Here is a 27,142-nt window from a genome sequence, read left to right as displayed (position 1 = left end):
TCCCTATAACTGAAGCTTGAAGCAGTCCATAAGGAAATGCACTTCATAGTTGATATCAACAGAAAGGTGGTTCTTCCCTCATCAAACAGTTACTAAAAACAATAAATATGGTCACAAAATAAAAATTCTTCTGAGATGACTAAAATTTTCAAATCTTTTACTCAAGTACTTAAATCTTTATTACCACAGTCACAACTTCTTTTTCATTCTAAATAGATTTTGCTTCTTTATCTGCTACACATAAACAATTCTCTTTTAAGTTAATAGTTTCTGCAAAAATCATGACTTCAAGGTAAAAAAAAAAAAAAGCTATCAATTTTAACTTCAGTCTATCTGTTGTATCCATCTGGCAGAGTCAAATGTTATGGAATAAATGCAGCTCTGAACTACAGCTCTAAGATCAAGGTGACTAGGATTTTTTTTTATTTTATATAGGCTTAAGCAGCTGTTTGCACTAAGACACTGAATGACGTAAGGACATTTTAGCTATTATTTTTCCTCTGTACTTGTAAATAATATCACTGGTATAATTATGGTAGCAATGTATTTGATTGCTTGAAGAAATAAACAGATTGCAATAACATCTAGTTAGGCTTATCCTTCAGCCTATTTCATCTGCAACTAAAACATATGTCAGAGACAGAAATTACACATAAACCTGGAGAAGTGATTGGAAACTGGTTCAAATCTGTAACACACCAGAAGTTTGGTGCACATAAACCACTTCCAAAATGGCCAAAACCAGTTTAAGATAAACCTGAACTGATGTAGTATCAGACTTAAATTGATTTAGGTTCAATTGGTTTATTGAACTTCTGTCCCAGATCCCATCCACATTCCATGTAATGCTAGCAGCCTCTCCCATCCACAGGGAGAGTAGGCTAGCCTTGGACCCATTTGTCTGCTCCAGCTGACAAGCATGTGGAGCATTTCCAGAATCAAAAGAGAATTTCTGTTCACTTGCTTATCAGTTCAATCTACACAGCTTAGTGTAACCTGCAAAGATTGAATCAAGTCAGCCTCAGGCTTTCTGACCGTCTGTACTTAGTGAGCAAGTTCAAAGTACGTTCTCACAAACTGACCAGAATCTGGTACTTAATGGTTCCCTGCTTAGTAAACACCAACAATCTAATTAACTTGTGGCATTCATCTGGCACTACCAAAATCATGGATATCATATCAGATGCTCTCAGATATATAACTATACTATTTCTCTTTAAAAGATTGAGAGCACAGCATACAATATAAAAATAAAATACCCCCCCTCCCCCCCCCCCACAAGTAACAAAAAGCTATCTTGGATGGGCTATGTCTTTAGTAATGGCAATGGTTATTTCTACATTCAGGTTCAAATCAGTCCCCAACTGTTAATGAACTAATACTGTTTACTTTCTCTTGACTTCTCAGCTTCATGGTGGAAGTGTTTTCATGCATTTGGTAGTAACTGGCATACGTGTTAGGCATCAAATATCAAAGGGCCTGAAATAATCAGAAGTGACAAAAATATATCTTCCTAAATGAGCCAAACAAAGTTTCATCTGCACAGAACTTACACAAAATCTGCAGCACTGGTAAACAAATATGTTTCCCTCATCATGGAGAAGACTACAGCTATCACTAGTTGCAATCAAGTTCCAGATTGCTACTTCCAGTAATTAAGCAGCTTGGGTGTTAGTAAAACAAAAACATGGGTGTCAGTCAGAGCTGTTCTCATTTAGATACAGGCTACTAACAACAGGGTGCTGCTGTGCCATATCATAAACCATCGACATGGCACAAAAATGTATTGATGGATTTGAATGGTAGAGGCTCCCAACTTTTACTATATGGAATACGTTTACCTACTCTTTAACATTCTCATTAGGCCTCACTCCATCAACTGAAAGGTGTTTCAAGCTTGGAGAATAAGCTAATATTAATAGAAGGGTTGGGAGGAAGGATTAGAAAAGGTACTTATTGCCAAAATCTTTAACAATTTATCTCTTTATATCAAAGATCCTTTGCTTCCAGGATCACCATAGGAATGGATGGTGCTGAAACTCTTCCTGCTATGCTGGAAGACCAAGCTTACTCTGTTTCCCTGGCTTACTGAAGCCTTTCTATTGAACTCTTGGAGAAGAGACAGTCATTCATATTCTGAAGATCCCCAAAACGGCAGTGGAGAATACCTCTGAAAGACTGAAGGGAAGGTGGGAGGGATGGGGGGCTGGGAAGTCTTGTGACAAGGCTGAGTACTTCTGGCATGAGCATTCTTAGGCTGGGTACTCATGAACAATATTTGCTTTAATGGTAGATGTTTGATGCATTTTACACAATGTTCATGAGAATAAAGGTTGGCATCCTCTCCAGTAAATCAGAGGCAGAGATGCTTAGGACATTATGAAATCGGAGAAGAACTGGCTTTAGAGGACAGTTCACCAGGGAAACTAGGTATGAGCTAAATGTGTTTGTATTAGGATTTCATGTTATTGGGCAATATTTGCATCTCAATGGAAAATTCTCAACCATTTTTTATCGTGAAAGCCTTTATTAATTAAACATAGCAGTGCAAACTTAAAACCAATTCTCCATTGCAGAATGTCTCAAAAGCTAAGGACTCATGCAGTCGTATTAAATGCTTCAGAAATATACAAGAGAATGGAGTGGTGTGAGTTGAGCTGATATTTGGTGGATTGCAAGAGGACTCCCAGCATCCTGTATGCTTCAACATTTGGCTGAATTGGTGGGCTGCTTGTAAGGAAAGTGAAAAATGTGTTTTTGGAAAAGTTGGTTACTTGTGTAACTTGCCCATTAGACTTCCCTGCTCATTCTTGCTTTGAGTGGTTGTTTTCCTGTTTTACTCTGCTTTCTTGGTCATCTGCTGCTACTTACTCATTATGTCAACAAACCTACTCTCCCTTGTCCCCTTTCATTTCTCTCAGAAAATTCTCAGATGCGTAACAGCTGCTAAAGACCTTTTCATGAACATCATTGAATCAGGTGCTGGAGAACCAGCATAAGTAATTATTGTTTCAATACTCAGACTCCCTGTAAATGCTAGCAAAATAATAGTTTGTCAGTTTTGGAAAGACATTCCCATCTGATCTTCTCCACCTCTGGTGAATCTTGGAGATGGAAACATGCCCCATGGAAAGAAAAAAGGAAGGAGGAAGATGCTTGTACTAAACTGCCAATCAGGAAGACATTCAGCATTACTATTTACTAGTATGGTGTCCCAGCAGCTAATGCAAACGTAGAAAAGAAAGGAAACACCACCTAATAAGCATACTCAAGTTCATTTTTCTAACACCTGCAAACGTGCATGAAGAGTACTGCAAAGATAAATGCATTTTTTGGTAACAATTGGTTGGTACCCAGAAGATTAGCCGTGATAAGGGTCTGATTAAAAATAGTCTTTAATATCTTTTAACCTTTTAGTATTTTGAAGGGCCTCTGTACAAATTTTGGAAACGGGACTGATAAAAATGTAAAGGTTAGCAATTGAATCAAACTATGACCCAAATCTTTTTTCTGTTCCTTTTTACTTTCTTTATTTGGCATTGAAATAAACATTGCTGTTTTGCAATGTGGTTGATTTTTAACTCCCATAGTACCATTATCTTGAACAGGAGGGTAAAGATGGTTCAATGGTTAGGGCATTAATCTTAGTTTGATGCCCTATTCTACCACAGACTTACTTTCTATGCTTGACCAAGCCACTCAGCTTCTCTGTGCCTTAGTCCCAAATGAGAAAAGTGGTAACTACAATATTTTCCTACTGATAAACATTTTGTGAGGATTACCATGATATGCACCCCAGGAATGCACTGACAGTGGTTTATTATTATCTAGAAGAGAGGGAGGTGAAAGTGAACTGAAAGAATCAAACAGCTCAGGAAGTGGGATGGGGATAATACAGCTGCTCTTGGGAACTGATAAGAGAAACAAACTTTTCAAGCAAAAGTTTTTTGATGTCATTGGCATTTTGAACAAACTAAAGGGGTGGGAAAGGCTAAGCGGGCAGAGAGGCTCCTAACTCTCACCACCCAACACACTGGCACCTATAATAAAATGTTTTAAATCCCCTTCTGGGTTTAGGAGGGAACTCTGGTACTTTTTCAGGATGGGTGCAGGCCAAATAGATTTTGGCTTCATAGGGAAGTTTCCTACACAAGGAATTGTGAGGGTTGTTTGGGTATGTTCCATGGCACCTCCCTTGAAAAAAATCCTTGCATTTGTTTAGCTCCACCATTGCTCCTTTTCTTTGAAGCAGCAGCCATCCTTATCCAGGGACTACCTGCTTCTACGTGCACCCCTTCAACTACCCATAGGATCTTGACAATTCAGAGACTACTGTTCATAGATTTCATAGACCAGGGGTAGGCAATGTTTTTTGGCCAGAGTGCCGAAAAAACACCAGAATGCCTACCTCGGAAGGTGCCGAAGTGCTGGCATGGCAGAAAAACAAAATGAGGGCAAGCGGTACAGAGCAGGATGCCCTGCTTGTGCCCCTTGTCCCCCACCCAAGGCCTCTGCCCCCCAGCCCAACTGCCCCTTGCCCCCATCCACAGCCCCTGGCCACCAGCCCTGCTGCTCCTTTCCCCCCACCCAAAGCCCCTGGCGCCAAGCCCTGCTGGGTCCCAGCATCAGCTCCGCACCGATGCATGCAGGCACATCTCAGAGTGAGCGGTGGGGGAGGGGCCCAAGGCAGCGCAGCTCTGGACTATCCCCCCTGGCATGGAGGTGAAAGGCCCGGTGAAGCTGTTTGTAGCCAGCCCAGACTCTGGGCAGCTGCAGCAAACAGTGGGCTGGCTACCAAAAGCTGCACTGGGCTCATCGCCTCTGTGCCAGGAGCACAGGAGAGACCGGGGCTGTGCTGTCTCAGGCCCTGCCCCCACCGCCCGCTCTGAGGCGCGCCTGCATGCACAGGTGTGGAGCTGATGTCGGGGCCCAGCCCAGCTGTTTGGAGCCTCCTGGCTGCAGACAGCCCCAGCTCTGGGGAGCTGCTGCCAGCCGGGAGCCTGGGCTGCTCCCAGCAGGCAGCTGGGATGCTGCAATCCCTGGTAGGAGCAGCCTGCGCTCCGTTGCTGGAAGCAGCTTACCGGAGCTGGGGCTGGCCGTGGCGTGCCAAGCAAAATGGCCTCACGTGCCATGCTCGGCATACTTGCCAGGGGTTTTCGACCCCTGTCATAGACATTTGAGCTGGAAGGGACCCCAGAGAATCAGAGTCCAGCCCCCTGCTCCATGGACAGGAAGTCAGCAGGGATCATAGGATCCCAGCAAGATAAGTATCCAAATGTATCTTGAAGGCATTCAAAGTGGGTGCTTGAACTGCCTCCAGTGGCAGTCTATTCCAAACCTTGGGGGCTTAGACAGTAAAGAAGTTCGTCCAGCCTGAATCGGTCACAGCGGAGTTTGTGACCTTTTGAACTTGTCATCCCTTGCGGTGCTCTGGTGAACAAACATTCCCCCAGGTCCTGGTGAACACTCCTGATAAACTTACAGGTGGCCACCAAATCACCCCTGAGCCTGCACTTTTCTAGGCTGAAGAGTCCCATAGCTCTCAGCCTGTCATCATAAGGTCTGTTTTCCTGACCTCTGATCATGCACGTGGCTCTCCTCTGCACTCTCTCAAGCTTCTCCACATCCTTTTTGAATTGTGGAGCCCAAAACTGGACACAGTACTCCAGCTGCAGCCTCACCAAGGCCGAGTACAAGGGGAGAATGACACCCTGGGGTTTGCTTGAGAAGCATCTATGGATGCAAACCAGTGTTTTGCTCACTTTACTAACCGCAGCATCACACTTAAGGCTCATGTTCATCTTGTGCTCACTCATGACCTCCAAGTCCTTTCATCTGTAGTGCTAACCAGCATAGCACTGCCAAGCCTATAAGCATGCTGCAGGTTTTTCCTCCCAAGGTGGAGAACCTTGCATTTTTCAGTGTTAAACACCATCAGGTTCTCATCCGCCCATTTCATGAGCCTGTCAAGATCCACCTGGATCACCCTCCTGTCCTCAGGTGTGGATGCTTTACCCCAGAGTTTAGTGTCATCGGCAAACTTGGCCAGTCCACTTCTGACACCAATGTCCACATCATTGATGAAGATGCTAAACAGTATTGGCCCCAGGATACAGCTTTGAGGGACCCCACTGGGGACCGCACACCAAGACGATTGGCTTTCGTCAACCATCACCCTCTGGGTCGTGCCATGGAGCCAATTCCCCAGCCAGCGGGTCATGGTGAGGTCAAGGCTGTAGTTAGCCAGTTTTGCCAAGAGGTGATCATGAGATACCAGATCGAAGGCTTTTTTGAAGTCAAGATATATGATATCAATCTCTTTTCCCTTGTCCAGGTGATAGGTCACCAGGCCATAAAAGGAAATGAGATTGGTCAAGCAAGACCTACCCACAACAAACCCATGCTGGGTATCCCTCAGGATATTGCCGTCAGCTAGTCTGTTAAGGGTGGCCTCTTTGATAATCTTTTTCCCAGGAGAGAGGTCAAGCTGATGGGCCTGTAGTTTGCCAGATCTACTTTCCACCCTTTCTTGAAGTTGGCACAACGTTGGCATTCTCCCAATCTTCAGGCACTTTACCAGAGCACCATGAGTTCTCAAAAATCCGTGCCAGGGGCTGAGCTATGATGCTTGCCTGCTCCTTAAGTACCCTTGGGTGTAACCCATCAGGGCTGACTGACTTGAAGGTATCCAGCCTGTCAAGGTGTTCCTTCATGAGGTCAGCTTCGATGGAAGCTAAGGAATCTCCCTCACCTGGGCCTCCCTGACCCACAGCAGGCAGAGGCACCCCATGGGACTGGTGAAAATCTGACACAAAGTGCCCATTTAGCAAGTTTGCTTTTTCCTGGGCATCGGTTGTCAGTTGTCCCATCTGGTTTAGCAGGGGTCCAATGTTGCCCTTGCTTTTCCTCTGGCTCCCCACATATCTAAAAAAAGACTTTATTATCCTTGATATTTGTAGCTAGCTGGAGTTCCATCACAGCCTTGGCTTTCCTGGTTTGCTTTTTGCATGTCCAGACCTGAGCAGAGTATTCCCCCTGGGTGGTGGTGGTTCCAGTCCTCCATCCTTTGCAGGTCTTCCTTTTAAGATGCAGGAGGTCTGCTAGTTCCCTGGAGAGCCAAAGGGGCTGCTGTGCCCTTTTACTGCCTTTCCTCCGAGATGGGATGGACTTCGTTTCTGCATCCAGGATTGCTCCCTTAAGGAGCAACCACTTGTCCTGAACTCCCCTCCCCTTTGGGTTGTGGCCCTTTAGGGCTAAACTGACAAGCTTCCTTAGCTTGTCAAAAATCAGCTTTCCTGAAGTTGAGGACTTCTGTATTACTGACTGATTTGCCAGCTGTAGGGCAAATGCTGAAGGTGATCAGCTTGTGGTCACTGTCACCCAGCTTCCCTTCAATCATCAGGTCACTGATTAGGTCATCCCCGGTTGCCAGTATGAGGTTGAGCAGTGCTTTACCTCTCGTTGGCCTATAGACTTCCTGCGTCAGATAGAGGTCATTCACGCATGAAAGAAAGCTTTGCAACTGCTCAGATTTGGCTGAGCACTCCTCCCACAAGATGCCTGGGTAGTTAAAGTCTCCCGTGATAATCATGCACCGGAAGCATGCAGCCTCAGCTAATTCCCTGGCAAACTCCTGGTCAAGGTCTTGACCCTGGGTAGGGGGTCTGTAGTAGACTCCCACCATAGTATCCCCTGTGCCATGTTCCCCACAGATTTTAACCCAGAGGTCTCAAGTCATCCACCATGGGTACCAATGTCAGCTTGCAGGGACGTATAGCTTTCCTTGACATAGAGAGCTACACTTCCACCCTTTTTGTCCATTCAATCCCTCCTGTACAGGGTATAGCCATCTATACCTATGGCCCAGTCATGCGTGGAGTCCCACCAGGTCTTCATTATCTCTATGACAGCATAGTTATTTGCGTTTAGCAGGAGGACAAGTTCCTCCTATTTATTCCCCAAGCTCCTGGCATTTGCATATAGGCACGCAAGTGTCCCCTTGGGAGATGTACAAGTAGTTCTAGACATTTTCTACTCAGGTAGAGGCATCAATCCAGAACCCCCAAATGAATCCATATGAAAGTGCAGATTTGAACTACTATAATGAATGTATGACTCCATGTGTGTGGATAACATGTCAAGCTAAAAATTTAAACACCTGACTATGCAACAGCACTTAAATGGGGAACTGTTATCCAGGGTCATCTTTGCTGTATATATAGACAGTACACACACCAGATAGACCAATCCATGTATGAAGCTATATGGGATGGGATAACAACAACTGGGCCACCATTCTGAAATACATATTCGAATCTATGATTATTCTCCTCTATTCAGCACTGGTGGGGCCACATCTGGAGTATTGTGTTCAGTTTTGGAGCCCCCACTATATAAAGGATGTGGACAAAGAGGAAAGAATTGAGGGGAGGGCAAAAAAAAATGGTGAGCAGTCTGACAGACATGATTTATGAGGAAAGACTGAGGGAACTGGGCTTATTTAGTTTAGAGAAGAGTAGACCGAGAGGGGGCTTAATAGCAGTATTCAACTACCTGAACTGGGGTTTGAAGGAGGGTGGGAGCTATACGTTCTCAATGATGGCAGATGACAGAACAAGGAGCAATGGCCTCAAGTTCAAGCAAGGGAAGTTTAGTTTAGATATTAGGAAGAATTTTCCCACTAGGAGGGTAGTAAAACACTGGAACAAGTTAAAAATAATTCCCCTCTATGCAGCATTGGTCAGACCGCAGTTAGAGTACTGCATCCAGTTTTGGATGCTGTATTTCAAGAAAGATGTTGATAGACTCAAGAGGGTCCAAAGGAGGGCCACTTATATGGTTAGGGGCTTACAGGACAAGCCCTGTGAGGAGCGACTGAGGGACCTGGACCTCTTCAGCTTCCACAAGAAAAGGCTGAGAGGTGATCTGGTGGCCGCCTACAAATTCATTAGAGGGACGCAACAAGGGATCGGAGATGCTCTGTTCACCAGGGCACCTCTTCGGGTAACAAGAAAGAATGGCCACAAACTGACAGAGAGTAGACTTAGGCCAGATATCAGGAAAAACTTCTTCACAGTAAAGGTGGCCAAAATTTGGAATGGGCTTCCAAGGGAGGTGGTGATCTCCCCCACTTTGGGGGTCATTAAGAGAAGGCTGGATAAGCATCTGGCTGGGGTCATTTGACCCCAGCACTCTTTCCTGCCTAGGCAGGGGGTCAGACTCAATGATCTGTTGAGGTCCCTTCCAACCCTGGCATCTATGAATCTTATTTGGGGGGGGGGGGGGGGCAGTGTGGAAAACCTACAGCCTCATTGTAGAAGGGCCATTTAGCTTCCAGGTACTAAAATAATCAGGTTAGATGGACCTTTAGTCTTACCCAGAATGGGAGCTCTTATGTTCTAAAGGAGCCAGACTACAAGAGAATTGAGATGGCTGGCCAAAGAAAACTAGGGCAAGAAGCAACAAGAGGTTGCCAGGTAGACCACATTTGAATGGGGAGCCAAAGAGCCAAGAGATGGCAACTGGGATTGGTTGGTCAAAGATAATGTGATTTAGTTTGTGAATAAGGTGAAATTGGGAGTTGAGAGGATATTTGGGACTTAGTGAGCAAGCCTGGAGGGAGAGACTGGGAATAGGTAGGCAAGACCGGAAGACAGACCCAACACAGGTGCAAGCTGGACATGAGGGAGAGGGAAACTTATGTAAAAAGTACAGAAATCCATGTGCTAACCAGAAAACAGTCTCCTGAAGAGCCTGAAAATGAGGAACCCCAATCTCAGTAGCAGCAAATTTACATGAAATCTACTGTTTCATTGTCCTGTGGAGCTGCCCACAAAGTTCCAGACTTTTTAAAATTAACTCAATGAATATCAATTTGATCCTATATAGGGAACAGTACAGCTCCCAGCTGTAACTCAGAATGATTTCTGTACAGTGTTCTGAGTTACTACATTACCCCAGACCAAACAGAGGTTCACTGTTGGTTCCAGCAGGGAGGGGAATCCAGCTGTGGGCTGAGACACTGCAGCCAGGTTCCTATAGCAATGGCCGTGGCTCTCTGCCAGTACTCACTGTTTTAAGAATGGGAGGGGAGGGAAAAGGCAGCGGAGGGAGCTTGTTCTTGGTGCACCGCAGCTGGTGCTAAAGGGTGGGGTGGGGTGGGGTGGGTGGAGCCCCCCCACCTTGGGGAGGGTGATAACATACCTGCCTCATCCTCCAAGGGGGGGCCGAAAAAAAACCCAAACTGAACTCCCTCTGGTCCCTTTCCCCCTCCCATTCTGAAAACAGCAATAAGCTAGGAGCTCCACAGACATAAGTTACAGAAGATGCTACATTTTTAAACATCTTTATCCAATACCTCACTGGCCACTTGTTTTTGGTCACAGCTATGAACTGCTTCCTGTGGCCAGATCGAGTGAAAATTGTCACTTCTGTCTGCACCCATAGTGGTGTTTCCCTAAGTTGACTTTTCTAAAAAGCCAACAGTTAAAAGAACATTATTTGCAAATTTAAAATGCCACGTAAAGAAATACCATATTAAAGGTCCTTGTCCAAACTCAACTTCACCCCCTCTACTTAGACATATGGTCTTTAAATAATATGATCATATACTATGCTGCTCAGATTCAAAGCATTGCTAGTGCATGGGTGTGCCCTATCTGTGGGTAGGACCGTCACTCTCACATCGGACTACAGCCAAAAAATTCATTGGGGCATACACTATTGCTCTGTAAAGAATGGTGGTGCCAACTGATGGATTGAAAGAAATACTGTTTTTGTCATGAAATATCTGGGGTTGGAGAGGTTGTTTTAACTTCTATTCCTGCCTCTTCCACACAGTTTCAGGACAATAGTAGGCAAGTGACTTATAATCAGGCTTTTCAGTAATGCATTAACTGTACATTCCTTATTTTCTGCATACCTGACTTGAGATGCTGTGGCCTGATTTAGAGAAGTTTTCAGCACTCACAGCTGCAACTAAAACATAATTGTATTATAATTAATGGGTACTGTACTTGAGTGTACAAACTGTTATACAATACTAAATACTCTGACAAATGAGGTAGCAGACACCCAAGATTGGGCAGTTGTTCCATATCTTATTTTTTACCTTGCTTTCTCTGTGCTTTTCTTTCCCATTTGTAAAAGGGGATGATATCACATATGCTTATTTTACAGTGCTGTTGTAAAGACCAATGTCTGCAATGCCCTCATCACTGAGTGCCTTAGAGAAGCCCAGGTAAAAATGAACGCTTTGATTTTCAGAACAGGTTGAATAGAGGCAGCAAAATAAGGTATAGGGCCCCATGTTGAACACAAGGGCTAGATCCAGATGCACAGGCACGTCAGGTTTGTGGCACTGCAAATCTTTGCAGTGTCATGAACTGTATGCATTGCACTTTAATCAGTGCACAGTGCTGCTAATTTGTAGCACTTGGACAAAATTTGCTACCGGGATTTCCCAGTAGCAAAAATAAATAAATAAATGTGGCACAAACCACGCCAAAGTGGTGGGCGCTGGGACAAAATGCAGAGGTGGGGGAGCGATTCCACATGCTGTGGAACCCCCATGTTGAAGTACCCTACGCCCCACCCAAACACTTATCTGCTGGCTGGGGTACAGGGTGAACAAGACAGGTGAACAAACAGCCTTGGAATGACTGTTCCCCTGTCTCCATGTGCTTCAGCATGGGGCTGTACTGATGAACCCCCTGCCCACGGAGCCCCATGCTGAGGCACACTACACCCCAGCCAGCCACAGACAGCTGGCAGGGGCACAGCATGCCTTGAGAAAGGGGAGCAGCCAGCCCAGTGCAGGCTAGCCCCTGCCAAGGTACCCCATGCCCCAGTATTTCTCCCCCCACCATCTGGGGTGCACATGGACCAGCAGGACAACATGTCACACTACAAAGCATGCAGGCAAGGGCATGTACTGCAGCACAAAATAGAGACACAAATTTGTGCCACTACTATTCGTGCTGCTGAAAAGACATGCCCCTGCTTGTGTGGATGCAGCCAAGGAGGGTAAATGCTAGATAGATAATTATTAAATGAGAGGTATCAGTTCTGTGTATTGAATGCTGCATGGGTCCTCCAGGAAAGCGATATGCAATTCCATAGTTATAATATCATGCATATGCACTAAGGAGGCTGAATTAAGGTTCCAAAGAACTTTAATTCTAGTATCTTTGTTTTTAACTGCTTGACCTTGTGACCCTAAAAACATTATATAATAATTCATGCATGCACATTCACTATCAAAACAGAGAGCCAATTATCTGAACTAATTGGAACAAATATATTATGAATCCATTTAAGTAGTTTAGTTAATGAAACATGCATTACATAAAATGTCTATATGCATTATACTTTTTGTTGATTGCAGAGGAAAAGTATTAAAATAATCATAACAGTATTCTTTTAGTTACCATTGCTCTCACTTGTTCTACACACCATACTAAGTAACTAATATCTAAATAATTGACTGTTCCACAAAGTTGGCAGAACCATGGTGAAACATTTTGTATCCAGTCTTTGCAATCAACTAAATAAGATGGCCTGTGGACAGTGTATGGGAATCTCTTCCTGGAGGCTAAAGAGCCAAGGTTAGAGGACTATAAAAACCAGGATGATCTCTGTACCACATGCTGAGCAGCAACACAAGAGGATTCCAGGTGTGTAAAAACTTCACTTGAAGTACACATATCAGCTAATTTTGTAATTTCTACTGGGGGAGAAGGGGAACCAACCCATCTACCCTCCTATGCACTGTGTCCCTCCTCCAACATTTCACACAGATTGGGGCACCTTGCTGCTGTTTTCTTTCATCCAAGCATTTGGTAACTTGCTGAGGACAGGTTTGCATTCTGTTAGTCCTCCAATTTATTTATATACATCTTTTGTAATCACTGATAGCTGAGGCTTCTTTCCAAGTCTTCCCAATTGCCATTAGTCCAGCAATCTGAGCATGCTAGTCATCCGCGCCTATCCACAGTTTCATTGCCATCTCTCTCCTGAGTTTACAGCTACCTCATAACTCATGTGCTACAGAAACCTAGGTTGTTTATTATTAACATTTTACTATTCTATTGTTTGTTAAGTTGCTTCATAGTGCACCCAGAAAGCACATACCCATGTGCAATGGCTTCAAATCCTTGGGTTTTTTATTTTAGCTAACTGCCTGCTTAGCTTACCTGTCTTTTAACTGTTTGGTGTATTAGTTTCAGTACCCACGTCCCCACATCTCCTCTACCCCTCATATTCTTATTTACTAATAACCTTCAGCTCCATCAAGTCAACTTAAGAAGACTAAGCCTCAGAAGCAAACTTTTGAGTCTTGGACCCATCTATCTCAGTAGTGTGCCATTGTGAACAGAAAATACTACTTCCAGTCTTTTGGTAAAGCTCTTCATCGTCTCCTGAGCACTTCTTAGAAGTTCTGAATCAAGTCAGAGGCCCAGTGTACATGAATGTTCTCTCACCACTACCAGACTGCTGAAATGCTCTGTGTTAACAGCAGAAATAATGTTCCTCACAGTTGCAAGTTTGCCAACTCTTTCAGCAGCTCTGTCAGTCTGAGTGGAATGCTGTATTTCAATAGTATCACCAGGTGCACATGGGATTTGTTTCTAACTTTAGCTTGCCCTCGAGGTGTCCATTATCTTAAAATATATCTTTATATGCTACTAAAAAATTGAACAGAGCTCAAGGCAAATCCTTTCCTTCCAGTCCCATGTTTAGGAGGGAGATTGTACAGAAAGCAAAACCATTTGCATGAAGTGCCTTCCTACCCAGCACTGGTTATCATTCCTGTGTGTTAACTCCAAGTGAGAAACTGTTTTTAAGTTTATTTTTTGTACACATCTTGCATTTTCTCACTGATCTCAGAATGGTTTTATTTGTACGTCATAAGCACTTGGTAATCTTCCTCCAGTCTAAATCTCTCCATCACTCTTCCTGAGATTAGCCTGCAGCTGGCTCTACAATCCACCTAGTTACTGAATCAATTGCATAACTGCAAATATGACAGCTGACTAGCTGGCTACCTTCTCTACATGTACAGTGTGCGTGTACCCTGAATCTTTAGATTTTCTAAGGTCATCAGATTTTCTCCAGACATCATCTTCCTCTTCATTCAAAAATCTCTACATCCTTGATCACTATGTGTACGTGTGCTTTTTACTTCCTGCATTAGGTGAGGTATTGAATCAGAAGCGGTCCCTTTCCTACATACTTTCCACCATTGCCCATAGGTTGGGCATTTTCTTCTGTCTTCCATGCTATATATGCTAGACAATAACTACATTCTCAATTTGGTCTCTCTCTCTCCTGCCATCCACGTTCCTTTAATACGAGTCAACATACCTGTTCTACGTTAGTTGCAATCATTGTCCTGAAGTTTTCCTTCCCAGAATAGTTTAATTGCCCTAGTTTTTGGAGGGGTTTCTTTAGAGTTATATCCATTTCTTTCAGTCTCTCCTGTAAGCTGGCATCATATCCCATAAAATGATCCCACTACTAATTCATAAGTCTCATGCCTCCAAAGTTACACTAGCAAAATTATGGGTAAGCACAAATATTTGGGGAGATTAGTTTGATAGAAATGACCACCCAATCAAATGTGTCAGGATGGGGAGGGCTAGTGGGGGGAGGGCTTCAGAAGACTGGAGGGGCAGGTGGGGTCCAGAAGGGTTTGGTGGAATCAGGGGGCTAGCAGGCTCTGTAGGGCAGTTTGGGGGCATAGGGAGGCTCTCTCCCACTCTGCAACTTACTTCCTTGGCTCCCTGCACGGGTGAACACCAGTAAAACCAGCACCAGGAGCAGCTTTTTTGACCAATCTAACTGTCCTGAACTTCGGTACAGTTCACACACAGATTGACCTAATTAGGGATATAAGTATAAGGTCTGCACCTGTGCAAACTAAATTAAATTGGGTGGCTATTTTTAACATGATCTAATCTCCCCCTAACCTCCATGAATGTTTGTATGTACCCTATTTGTGTATGCTGAAGGTAATGTGTCAGGATGCTGCTGGACCCAAAGCAGGCCAGATCCAGCCCACAGGGCCAGATGGGTTGAATGCTTCTCTTCTAGGCTTACTGGACCAACCACTGGACCATCATGTTTCATATGCTTGATAATGAGGACAGCATACCATGTTTGTCATAATATAGCTGGCTGTAACTGCAGGTAACATTTAAGTTATATGAATGCAGACAGGTTTCCTGGTGCCTTGCCTTCTCTTCTGCAATTCAAATCTTTTTCTCCAAATATCATAGTTTGCAACACAACACAGCATCCATTCAGCCACTCCCCTGTACAAGGCTCTGTATTGCAAATGGACATCTCTTGTGTCCCTCCAGAACTACCTCCTACCCCAGATACCCTACCAGAGGGAACTCTGTGTAAAATGGTGAGGTACAATTTTGTACTGGAATTCCAGGTATTCCTTTCTACATTATGCTATAGTCCGTTTCATTTGGGACATCCCAATACTTCATTATTTTTTAAATTTCAATATGAAATGTTATTGTTTTAATAATAAACCCCCAAGAGAGCTCATGCAGTGCATTTTAAGTAAATTTCATCTTCTGTCTTTCACGTAATGTTATGCCATCTACATACGTAGGCTAATTACAGGACCAAACAACATAACAGCAAAGACTATGGAGCATTATATATTTGCTTTAATTTCCAACTCTGAGGCTTGCAACTGTTTTGTTCTCATAACATCCATTTCACAGTCATTTCTCAGTTAGGGTGCAATCATTTTCGTCTACCAGAATATTCTGTTCTAGTTCATGGTCAGTCAGGCACTGTAATATACTAGCAGGATTCTTCAAAATCTAAGTATTCACCTATGGTGAGTGCCATCTGTGTTCTTTTACTCCTGCCTCATCTATCTTAACTGCCAAGGAATACAAAATTAATTCTAAAAGCAAGCAAAGAATGAAATGTTCTGTTTGGATTTATAAAGCTTGCCAAAAGGAAAAAGTAACATCAATAAGAAAATTGTAATCCTTATTTACTACATAGTACTTTTAAACAACGTTCCAAAGTTCTGTAGTAAAAATATCCTTGAACCTGCTCCTACTTAATTTCAGCAGAAACATTCAGAACTAAGTAGATCAGGCCAAAAGAGAGGCACTGACCAAATTTATACAAGAAAGCATGCATAGGACCTGAACTAGTAACAGTAACCCAACTTAAGCTTCACTTTATGCACAAGAATGCTCCTAATGAAGTTGAGGAAACGAATTGCTTAAGCGTATTAACTGTTTAACTTTAGTCTAGACTCTTACCCATCACAGCCTTTATGTTTGAACATTCTAGTCAATATCACCTTGGGATACATGGACTCTCTTCCTTCTCAGACACTCAAGAAGAATGAGGTATCCAAAGGATTAGTATGAAGGCTGGGAGAGAGGGGGTAGGTGGCCTCATCTGCACAATTTTTCAATACTGAGAACAAACAAACAAAAAAAATTGGCCAAACCCAGGTCAGAGGACAATTTGCATTCTCTTCAAGAGTACCAGCAATCCTGCTCAAGGCTAGGGACAGGCATTACACACAAACTGGTTTAAGTAATTGTAAACTGGCTTAAACCTGTAACAGGACAGAAGTCCACTGCACATAAACCAGTTTCAAAATGGCCAAAACCAGTTTAAGACAGACCTGGATGAATGTAGTATCAAACATAACAGATCTAGTTAACATCAGTTCACTCTGTTATCGGTTCAACATGCAAATCAGAATCTTACCCTTTAAATGCTTTTCAAAAGTTTATGATCACATACTTGCAGACACTACTACCAAACAGATTTTCCCCTAAAAGTGTTAATGACAATAACAGCTTCAAAAGAGCATATTCATTATTTGCATTTAGACCATACAGGTCAAGTTTTCTACTAAGAAGCACTTCCTCTTTCAAATGCTGTATAGCAGAGGTTCTCAAACTGTGGTCCACAGACCACCACTGGTCCACCAGCTCCATTCAGGTGGTCCACAGAAAGGTTGCAGAACAATTGAGAATATCTGTACTAATAAGGTAAGACTACTGGTATTAAACTATGAGCTGTATGCTTTGATTTGTAGCACAAAAAAAAGTTTAAATGGTCCACTGACAGACCCTCAGCAATTTTCAAGTAGTCCACAAAAAAAAAAAAAAGTTTGAGCACCACAGCTGTAAAGTACAACTTCAAGTATAGTTCAACTTCAAGGCAAAGTTTTGCTTTCTGTAATCATAGCTCCAAACCATTAGAAATAGGAGTACTGAAGGAGGGGGGAAAACACTTCACTCATATTATAACAATGGATAATCCAACAATTTAAAATTGAAATGTTATTAATACATCAAATGGTATCTTCGTAGCTTCTATATACACAGAGAGAAACACTTAGTTCCACGATCTCACACAATCCCAGATGTCACTCTACCACAGGGAGGGTCTGAGGGCCAGTCAGCAATCCTGAAAGTAAAGGGTGATCATCGGTGGGCAATCTTTATGGCTGACACAATCCAGACAGACGTTGTTTGCTGGATAGATGAAGACACACACTTAACTTTCTTGTTGCCCCCTTTTATGCTTTTCTTTAAACTTCACTCCTCTGATGACTGTTTCCAGGTACCATTGATTGATTTCCCTAGTCAGCATGCTGTTCATATGTTGTCCTTTCAGCATATTCCTTTGTTCCAGCAGACCCATCACATGCACACCTCTTCATCTGGTCTTTTACTGGTGTCTTAATTTGGGCATTGTCCATTGGTCCCTTCTTACCACCTTTCATTAACATATCCAATCATTTCATCCATCTGATTCACTTAATTTGAGCTCATAACAAGGCCTACAGTTCACACGCATATGTTGATAACACTGGAACAAGCTGCCTGTGAAAGCGAGCTCAAGGCTAACTGATAATTCAGACACAAGCAAAATGAAAAAGAAAAAGTTCAAATAATAATTAAGCTATACAAAACCTTAAGCAATGATTAAATAAGGCTGAATATAAAAGAAAAGTTCAAACAATAATGTAATTCACCACTCAAGCAGGTGCAAATAAAGATAAATGTAATACTACCAGAACCAGCAGCTACTGGGGCTGAAAGTCCCTTCAGTTGTGAGACTCCCAGCCCCAATGGGGCATGGTGCACCCCTGTGGCTGGGAGTCCTGTCAGCCGATGGGGCTCCCAGCTGCAGAGGAGATCCTGCTGCACATGCACATCAAAGCTTGATAGCAACCAGCAGTAAAGTTAGTACACATTTTGAGGTCTAACTTTGTAGCTGGTTGGAGCATTTTTTGGCATGATAGGTATTGTATAAGAAAGCATAGCTTGATTAGTGGAACATCAAGAGCATTTAAGAAGGGGAAAGGGTAGTCAATGCCTGTGGGCTGAAGCATTTGGAAGAATTCAGATAGGTTACAGTGAGCCATGAAGTCAAGTGACTCCTTAACTACTGCTTGAATAAAAAAAATGCTGCTGCTACTACCAGACAGTTCATTTTAAAAACTTTGAGTGGACCAGGAATCAGGGGAGGGGGGAAGGGGGAATAGGGGTTGACTACAACCCCCCCACCCTCCAGATCCCCAGATACACACATACATAACCTTTTTCTTACTATATCGTTGTGTGGTATAAGTGAAAAATCTTAGGATCAAATATAGCACAACTGATTTACTGCATATACCGGAATCGAAAATAACTTTGTATTTAAGACCAACCCTCCAAAATTAGATTCTGTATATTTTTTTTATAATTTTCTATGTAAATAATCTAATTATTGGAGGGTCATCTTCAATCCAGCCCCCCACCATTGCAGCAAGGAAAACAGCAGCAGCTAGCAGGAGGGCCAGACAGTCTGCCCCTCTGCCTTCCCCCTGATGTCAGCCGCCCACCCCCCCCCCTCCCCGGGCAACACCACCACTCACATACACACCATCTGTCCCTGCCACTTGCTCCCCTGCTGTCTGCTCCCTCCACTGCCACATGCTGCGCATCCGTGTGGCTCTGTACTGGATCTGTCAGTGCTCCCTGGCTTAGCAGAGACCCAAGGAGCAGTGCAAGATTCAGAATACTGCAAGGTCCAGTAAAGAGCCAGGAGCAGCATGGGAATCAGTCCAGAGGCAGAGAGCAGTGAGATCCAGCACCAATTCCCTCACTGTTCTCTCACTCCAAGCTGATTCCCTAGCTATATTCTGGTTCCCTGCAGAGCTAGGGAGCAGCCCAAGTAGTATGGTAGTCCTTCAGCCCTAGATATTGGAAAGATGTATTATATATTCCCAAATGTTTAATTTTTTATTCAAAAGTGGGATTGATGGCACAAGGATATTTAGCAATAGTTAGTAGTCTTTGACTTCAGTTGGGTTTTAAGTGGGCATAGAGCCTCAAAGTTCGTAGGTAGCAACAACGAAGTCAACCCTTTGCTGAAAAGGACTGTAAAATATTCCAGATGAAGGTGGAATCACTTCACAAAGATGTATAGCTGTAGACAAGAATCACATGGAGCTGGGTATCAGCAAGGGCCAATGTTTTAGCTAAGAGATTTTCTTGATGTAGCTAAAATCAGAAGCCATCTGAAATGAATACAGAAGTAACAGTTCCTATAGCAAAATAATTAATCTATCTAATAAAGGCAGTGCAGTCTTACATTCCAGAATGACAAGCCATGTTACAAAGCAAACAGTTACCATGCTTGCCTTTTCTAATCAAAGTAAACAACTAGCTATGTAAGCAGGTACACTTAAAAATGGCCTCTTGAAGAAGAGCTGTGAGCTTCAAAGTCATTCACACAGACTAAAGAAAATGAGCCCAAAGGAAAATTGCAGTTCTATCTCGTTTACATGCATTTACATCAAAATATTTTTGGTCACCCTTTTGCCATCAAATCTGATTATAAGCCAATGATCAGAAAACATGAGATTAAATAGGCAGCTGAGAAGATGGAACAAATGAAATTGATGAAAGCTGGTCATACTGGATGGATGTAGGACTGCTTATCCAGCTTTACTGAATACTGGAATCCAAGATGTGAGCTCTCTGTCTCTTTGAAATGTAAATGAAAATTGCTGGAGTTGTAGAATTGCAAATGCTAACCTTTTTATATATTGTAGGAGTATCCTCATGTTAACAAGTTTTGTAGAGCACAGGATCAGCATTATATTAAACAAAGATCCCTGTTGATCCTCTTGCTTTTTCTTGTTAGAGGACTTTTCTTATGCTATATGCATTACATTTTTTCTCCATAGGGATAAAGCAGAGAGTTAAAGTTCTTGACATATGAATACATATGAAATATGTATGTTTAAGATACCCTAGTTTGTACAGTTTTTGAATATCTATTGTAGTTGCCACAGAATTTGAGCCATAGCAAATAGGGTCAGCAATACTCCAGCCTTTCAGAAGTTTTGAAAACACTTTACAGGAAAAAATTTGCTGCTGAGGAAAGACTAGTACAGTCTCCATCAGATGTATAACCTAGCAAACCATGCAGGCCTGCACCTTACCTACTCAAAATTATTAGGCAATCTATAAAACAGGCTAAAACCAACATGAGGCTTTAAATATTGTTTAGTTTGTGAAAAATAAAATTCATAGATTCATAGACATTAGGGCTGGAAGGGACCTCGGAAGATCATCGAGTCCAGCCCCCTGCCCAAAGGGCAGGAAGTCAGCTGGGGTCATAGGATCCCAGCAAGATAAGCATCCAGTTTCATCTTGAAGGTGTTCAATGAAGGCACTTGAACCACCTCCGGTGGCAAGCTGTTCCAGACCTTGGGGGCTCGGACAGTAAAGAAACTCTTCCTTATGTCCAGCCTGAAACGGTCTTGTCATAGTTTATGACCATTCGACCTAGTCGTCATCCCTTGGGGAGCTCTGGTGAACAAATGTTCCCCCAGATACTGGTGGTCACCCCTGATAAACTTATAGGTAGTCATCAGATCACCCCTGAGCCTGCGCTTTTCCAGGCTAAAAAGCCCCAGCGCTCTCAGCCTGTCATTGTAGGGTCTGCTTCCCTGACCTCTGATCATGCGCGTGGCTCTTCTCTGGACTCTCTCAAGCTTCTCCACATCCTTTTTGAATTGTGGAGCCCAAAACTGGACACAGTACTCCAGCTGCGACCTCACCAAGGCCGAGTACAAGGGGAGAACGACGTCCCGGGATTTGCTTGAGATGCATCTATGGATGCAAGCCAGTGTTTTGCTTGCTTTACTAACCACAGCATCGCACTCCAGGCTCATGTTCATCTTGTGGTCAATGATGACCCCCAAGTCTCTTTCTTCCATAGTGCTAGCCAACATAGTACTGCCAAGCCTATAAGGATGCTGCGGGTTTTTCTTCCCAAGGTGGAGAACCTTGTATTTATTGGCATTGAACACCATCAGATTCTCGTCCGCCCACTTGCTGAGCCTGTCCAGGTCAGCCTGGATCACCCGCCTGTCTTCTGGTGTGGATGCTTTGCCCCAAAGTTTGGTGTCATCAGCGAACTTGGCCAGTCCGCTTCTGACTCCAGTGTCCACATCATTGATGAAGATGTTGAACGGTATGGGTCCAAGGACAGAGCCTTGGGGGACCCCACTGGTCACAGGACACCACGATGAGTGAATTCCATTGATTACTACCCTCTGGGTCCGACCACGGAGCCAATTTTCCAGCCAGTGGATCGTGGAGGACCCAAGGCGACAATTGACCAGTTTCTCCAAGCGGTGATCATGGGAAACCAGATAGAAGGCTTTTTTGAAGTCAAGATATATGACATCAATCTCTTCTCCCTTGTCCAGGTGATAGGTCACCTGGTCGTAGAAGGAAATGAGATTGGTCAAGCAAGACCTACCCGCAACAAACCCATGCTGGCTATCCCTTAAGATGTTGGCGTTGGCCAGTCCATTAAGGATGGCCTCTTTAAAAAACTTTTCTAAGATCTTCCCCGGGATAGAAGTCAGGCTGATGGGCCTATAGTTAGCCGGATCCACTTTCCTCCCCTTCTTGAAGTTAGGTACCACATTGGCCTTCTTCCAGTCTTCGGGGACTTCACCAGAGCGCCAAGAGTTTTCAAAGATCCGCGCTAGAGACTGGGCTATGATGCTCGCCAGCTCCTTGAGTACCGTGGGGTGAAGATTGTCAGGGCCGGCTGACTTGAAGGTATCCAGCTTCTCAAGATGTTCCTTTACAAAGTCAGCATTAATGGAGGGCAGGGGATCACCCTCACCCGGACTTCCCTGTCCCGTAGTGGAGATGGGCGTCCCGTAGGGCTGATGAAAGACCGACACAAAGTACCTATTTAATAGGTTGGCTTTTTCCTGGTCGTCAGTTGTCAGTTGCCCCATCTGGTTCAGCAGGGGTCCAATGTTGCCCCTGCTTTTCCTCCGGCTCCCCACATATCTGAAAAAGGACTTTTTATTGTCCTTGATGCTCAAAGCTAGTTGGAGTTCAGTTGCAGCCTTGGCTTTCCTGGTATGCTCCCTACAGGACTGGACCAGTGCAGAATAATCCTCCTTGGAGGTGACTCCCATCCTCCATCCTTTGTAGGCCTTTCTTTTTAGCCTCAGGAGGTCTGCTAGATCCCTGGAGAGCCAGGGGGGCTGCTGTGCCCTCTTGCTTCCTTACCTTCGAGATGGAATAGACTTAGTTTGTGCATTGAGGATCGCTCCCTTGAGAAGCGACCACTCTTCTTGAACTCCCCTCTCCCCATGGTCATGGTCCCTTAGGGCCTCACTGACAAGCCTCCTGAGCTTGTCAAAGTCGGCTTTCCTGAAGTCAAGGACTTGCGTGTTGCTGACTGACTTGCCAGCTTTTCAGCAGATGGTGAAGGTGATCAGCTCGTGTTCGCTATCACCCAGCTTCCCATCGATCACTAGGTCACCGACTAGGTCGTCCCCAGTAGCCAGTACCAGGTCGAGCAGTGCTTTGCCTCTCGTTGGCTGATAGACTTCTTGAGTCAGATAGAGGTCATCCACGCACGAGAGGAGGCTTTGCGACCGCTCAGATTTTGCTGAGCTATCCTCCCACAAGATGTCCGGGTAATTGAAGTCACCAATGACAACCATGGTCCTGGAGCATGCGGCCTCAGCCAGTTCCCAGGCAAACTCCTGATCAAGCTCAGGACTTTGGGTGGGAGGTCTGTAGTAGACTCCCACCGTTGTGTCCCCTATGCCGTGTTCCCCATGGATTTTAACCTAGAGCGTCTCCAGTCGTCCACCCTGATCACCAATATCGGCTTGCAAGGACGTGTAGCTTTCCTTAACATAGAGAGCTACACCCCTGCCCCTTTTCTCTACACGATCCCTCCTGTACAGGGTATAGCCATCTATACCCATGGTCCAGTCATGGGTGGAGTCCCACCAGGTCTCCGTTACCCCTATGACATCATAATTATTTGCACTGAGCAGGAGGATGAGCTCCTCCTGCTTATTCCCCAAGCTCCTGGCATTTGTGTACAGGCAGGCAAGTGCCCCCTGGGGGGCTCCTTCCTTGCCCACAGATTTTACCAGGGCTTGGGCAGGGGTGGGCTCCCTTAAGTGCCTTGACCTGCTGGCTTTGCAAGGATTGCTCAGTGGGCCAGCAGTGGCGGTTGTCCCCCCATCCCCCAGCGGGCTTAGTTTAAAGCCCGGTGGAGCAGGTCAGCCAGTCTGGCTGAGAAGAGCCTACTCCCTAGGGGAGAGAAGTGGAGGCCATCTCTTCCCAGTAGCTCACTGCCTCTCTCGCCAAAGAGCAGGCTGTGGTCATGAAAGCCAAAGCCTTCCCGACGACACCAGCACCGCAGTCTTTGGTTGACCACGTGGATCCTCCTCTCCCTCCTCGGCCCATAGCCTGAGACTGGGAGAATCAACGAGAACACCACCTGTGCCCCCAGACCCTTTAGCCCCTCTCCCAAATCCCTGTAGCGCCTCATGACCCAGCTGGGGGCACACCGAGCCATGTCATTGGTGCCCACATGAATTAGGAGCATGGGATAGTGGTCTGTGGGTTTGAGGAGCTCTGGGATCCTCTCCGCAATGTCCCGGATGCAGGCCCCCGGGAAGCAGCAGACTTCCCGGGCTAAGAGGTCGGGGTGGCAGATTGCCCCCTCAGCCCCCCTCAGGAGGAAGTCTCCCACAACAAACACCTTACGTTTTGTCTTGGGGAGAGCAGGGGCAGGAGCTGCAGTTGGGCCCATGTTGCCTGTTGGCTGGACAGAGCGGGAGGTCCTAGAGTCCTTCTTTGGCCTGGAGGGAAACTGTGGTCTACCCTCTGCCTCCCAGGGAAGAAGGGCCTGGCAGTATCTATCTCCTGCTCGCAGTCCCTGATGGCACACAGTCTGCTCGCAGTCCCTGTGGCATGCAGGACTGTGGCCTGGAGCACCTCCAGCTGGCGCGCCAGAGACCCCAAAAGGGAGCAGACCCCACAAGGGAAGGAACCATGCTCCCAGGCCCCAGAGCCTGAAAAAGGGACAGGCAGCCCCCACAGCAGAGAGCCAGGGGCTCCATCTGCGTGGAGCCCGGAACCAGGGGCTCCGTCTGGGTGGCCGTCTCTGAGGTGCCAGAGGGGGTGGGCCGCAGAGCCTGAGGGGATCCTCGGGGTGCGGTGTGTGCCCATCTGTGGCATGCCTCTGGGAGGCTGGCTACGGCTGGGACTGTCTACCCTGGGGGGTGCGCAGGCAGGGTCCTGGGCCCTCCCGTGAGCCTTTCCGTGCGAACTCCGTGTTAACTCATGCGCCGGCAGAGAAGCATGCCTGTTTGCGCAGCCTGTTTGCATGGCTCCCTGGAGGGCTGGGCGAAGTAGGGGCCTGGGTGGGGCTTGACCCGGCCCGGCTTCACTCAGCCGCCTCCTCCCACATGCACACTAAGGGATTAGCCCCCTCTCTCCACGGCCCCGCTTACCTCCAGCTGTGCTGGGAGTCAGCGGGGGGCTCCGCAGCTGCCGGAGGGTTTCTGGGGGGCTTCGGGGGAGCGGGGGCGCAGCAGGCTTTCACCCGCGCGTCTCTCACCGCTCCCGCGTCTAACTGGGGTATGTTTGGATATTAAAAAACTGGGGCTTTTTCCCTGTTGGCAGGCCCTTTTAAACATGCGCAGTGGGCCCGCCGTCAAGGAAGCTGCTGTTGGGCAAAAGGGGGCCCTGCCCGGGATTTGGGGGACCCTGCCCTACTGGAGGGGGACAGGTGAGTACCCCCCGCACCTCTCTCTCTCTCCCTGGGGGGCTGGGCCAAGTAGGGGCCCAGGCGGGGCTTGACCCGGCCCGGCTCCACTCTTCCACCTCCTCCCACACACACACTAAGGGGTTAGCCCCCTCTCTCCACGGGCCCCGCTTACCTCCGGCTGTGCTGGGGGTCGGCGGGGGGCTGCGCGGCTGCCGGAGGGTTTCTGGGGGGCTTCGGGGGAGCGGGGGCGCAGCAGGCTTTCACCCACGCCTCTCTCGCCACTCCCGCGTCTAACTGGGGATATGTTTAGATATTAAAAAAAAAAAGAGTTTTGTTCCAATCAAAATAACCAACTTAAAGTCCTTTACAATGTTATTTAAAACTGGTCTTACTGCCACCAGTTATGTTTTAGAATTATTATGCATTTTAATATTACAGATTTAATCATGATAAAAATAATAAATTAACAATGCGCATCAATAATGTGCATGTTTGAAATGTTCTATTACTTTATATGCAACTAGAACAGTGACGTCTTAGAGCATACATTATAAAAATAGCAAGTATTTCATGATTTCCACCATTTTTGAAGTTTGAGAACAACACTGCATATGAAATTGTCTTTCCTTTCAGGAGATAGCTTCTTAAACAAAAACAAAAAAACCAAACATGCTACAGCCCCAGTATCCCATTCAAATTCTAATAAAAGGTTATAAGAACCAAGATCCATAGGCAGAAAGGTGGCTTAACTACATTCAGGGCACCATGTCTTCTACAGGTCTATGAGGTACAAAGTGATAAGGAAGATGGAACTTACATGGCAAAGCAGAACTTGTTTAGTTTCATGCTCAGTGGGCTTTTCTACATGTGGTGCTTTTAAATAGGTTTAGCCTAAAATTATCATTAAGGGTGTGTGTCTACATGGGCACACCCTTAATGCACCTTAACATGCCAATTTTAGGCTAATCCTACCTAAATTTGATACCTGCTTAAAGCAAGTACCAAATTTAAGCTGGCATAGCCAAGTCACATTAGCCCACATATAGACACTTAATGCGTATTATTAATGCGCGTGGCTGGACGTGGGCTAATGAGACTTATCTATGGCAGCCAAAATTTAACACGTCTTAATGCGCATTATAGCATCTACTGGTAGATGCATGCCTAAATCACCTTAATGTGCTTTAAGGCGCATTAAGTTTAGACGCACATAACTCCATGTGTAGACACACCCAGTAGACGCACCTACATGAGACACTAAATGCGCAGTAGACTAATTCTACTGCGCATCAATGTGGCAGACAAAAAGCATGTTCATGCACAGTAGAAATAGTCTACTGCGCGATAGCATCACAAAAAGAAGTATGCACCACTACTATGCACTAGCACCAATTACAGTGCATTAAATTACTACCTATTAGTATAGATACTAAACTTAATGCACCATAATTACGGTGTATTAATGAATGTGAAGACGTGCCCTGTGAATAGCAAATGCATGCTCTTTCTGCATCCTGGTATTATGCAGCAGCAAATCTTTATGGTGGATTATACTATGAAGTGAGAGAGTATGATCCACTGCAGGATTAAAAACTCCGCTAGGTAGAGAAAAAACAATCTTACTATAAAATAATTCATTTCTTTCATTCTGCATTTCTTTATCCCCAAACTCCCACTATGGACAGATGTTAGACATTCGGCAGTATCCTGTTTGGTTAATAAAAATAGCTCCCCTTTAACAATTTTTTCACTTTCACCACTTAAATTCTTCACCTCAACTAAATAAAACCTCTGCTCATGGCACCACAACTAGTTGCCATGGAGGAGATCATGATGGACAAAGCCAAAAAATGATGAGTTCAAACTCAGAATAAAGAGATCAGGGCTAGGTACAGACATTCAAAAAGCCCAAGGCAGAATCAATCTTAAGTTACAGAGTTCTCTGTAAGTGATGTAGTTTACATCAGCAGCAAACAGAACACACATTTGCACTTTGGTGGGGGGCAGGAAATCTTAGACCAGATTCTGC

At 45.1% G+C, this 27,142-nt stretch overlaps 1 protein-coding gene across 11 annotated transcripts in view; it reads right to left on the bottom strand.

Moving 5' to 3' along the window:
* Positions 1-27,142, bottom strand: part of ZNF385D (zinc finger protein 385D) — a 752,238-nt gene that overhangs the window by 699,553 nt on the left and 25,543 nt on the right. For 3 of the 11 annotated variants that reach the window (XM_059728861.1, XM_059728856.1, XM_059728859.1), the window contains one exon: positions 25,286-25,407. The exons of the other annotated variants lie outside the window; for them this stretch is intronic. The gene's annotated coding sequence lies outside the window, so the exon portion shown is untranslated. The remainder of the gene's footprint in view (positions 1-25,285; positions 25,408-27,142) is intronic. 11 annotated transcript variants of the gene reach the window in all.

This window comes from Alligator mississippiensis, chromosome 5 (assembly GCF_030867095.1).
Source record: "Alligator mississippiensis isolate rAllMis1 chromosome 5, rAllMis1, whole genome shotgun sequence".
NCBI classification, from domain to species: domain Eukaryota; kingdom Metazoa; phylum Chordata; order Crocodylia; family Alligatoridae; genus Alligator; species Alligator mississippiensis.
Note: the sequence above shows the minus strand (reverse complement) of the source record. Positions and strands in the feature narration are given on the sequence as shown.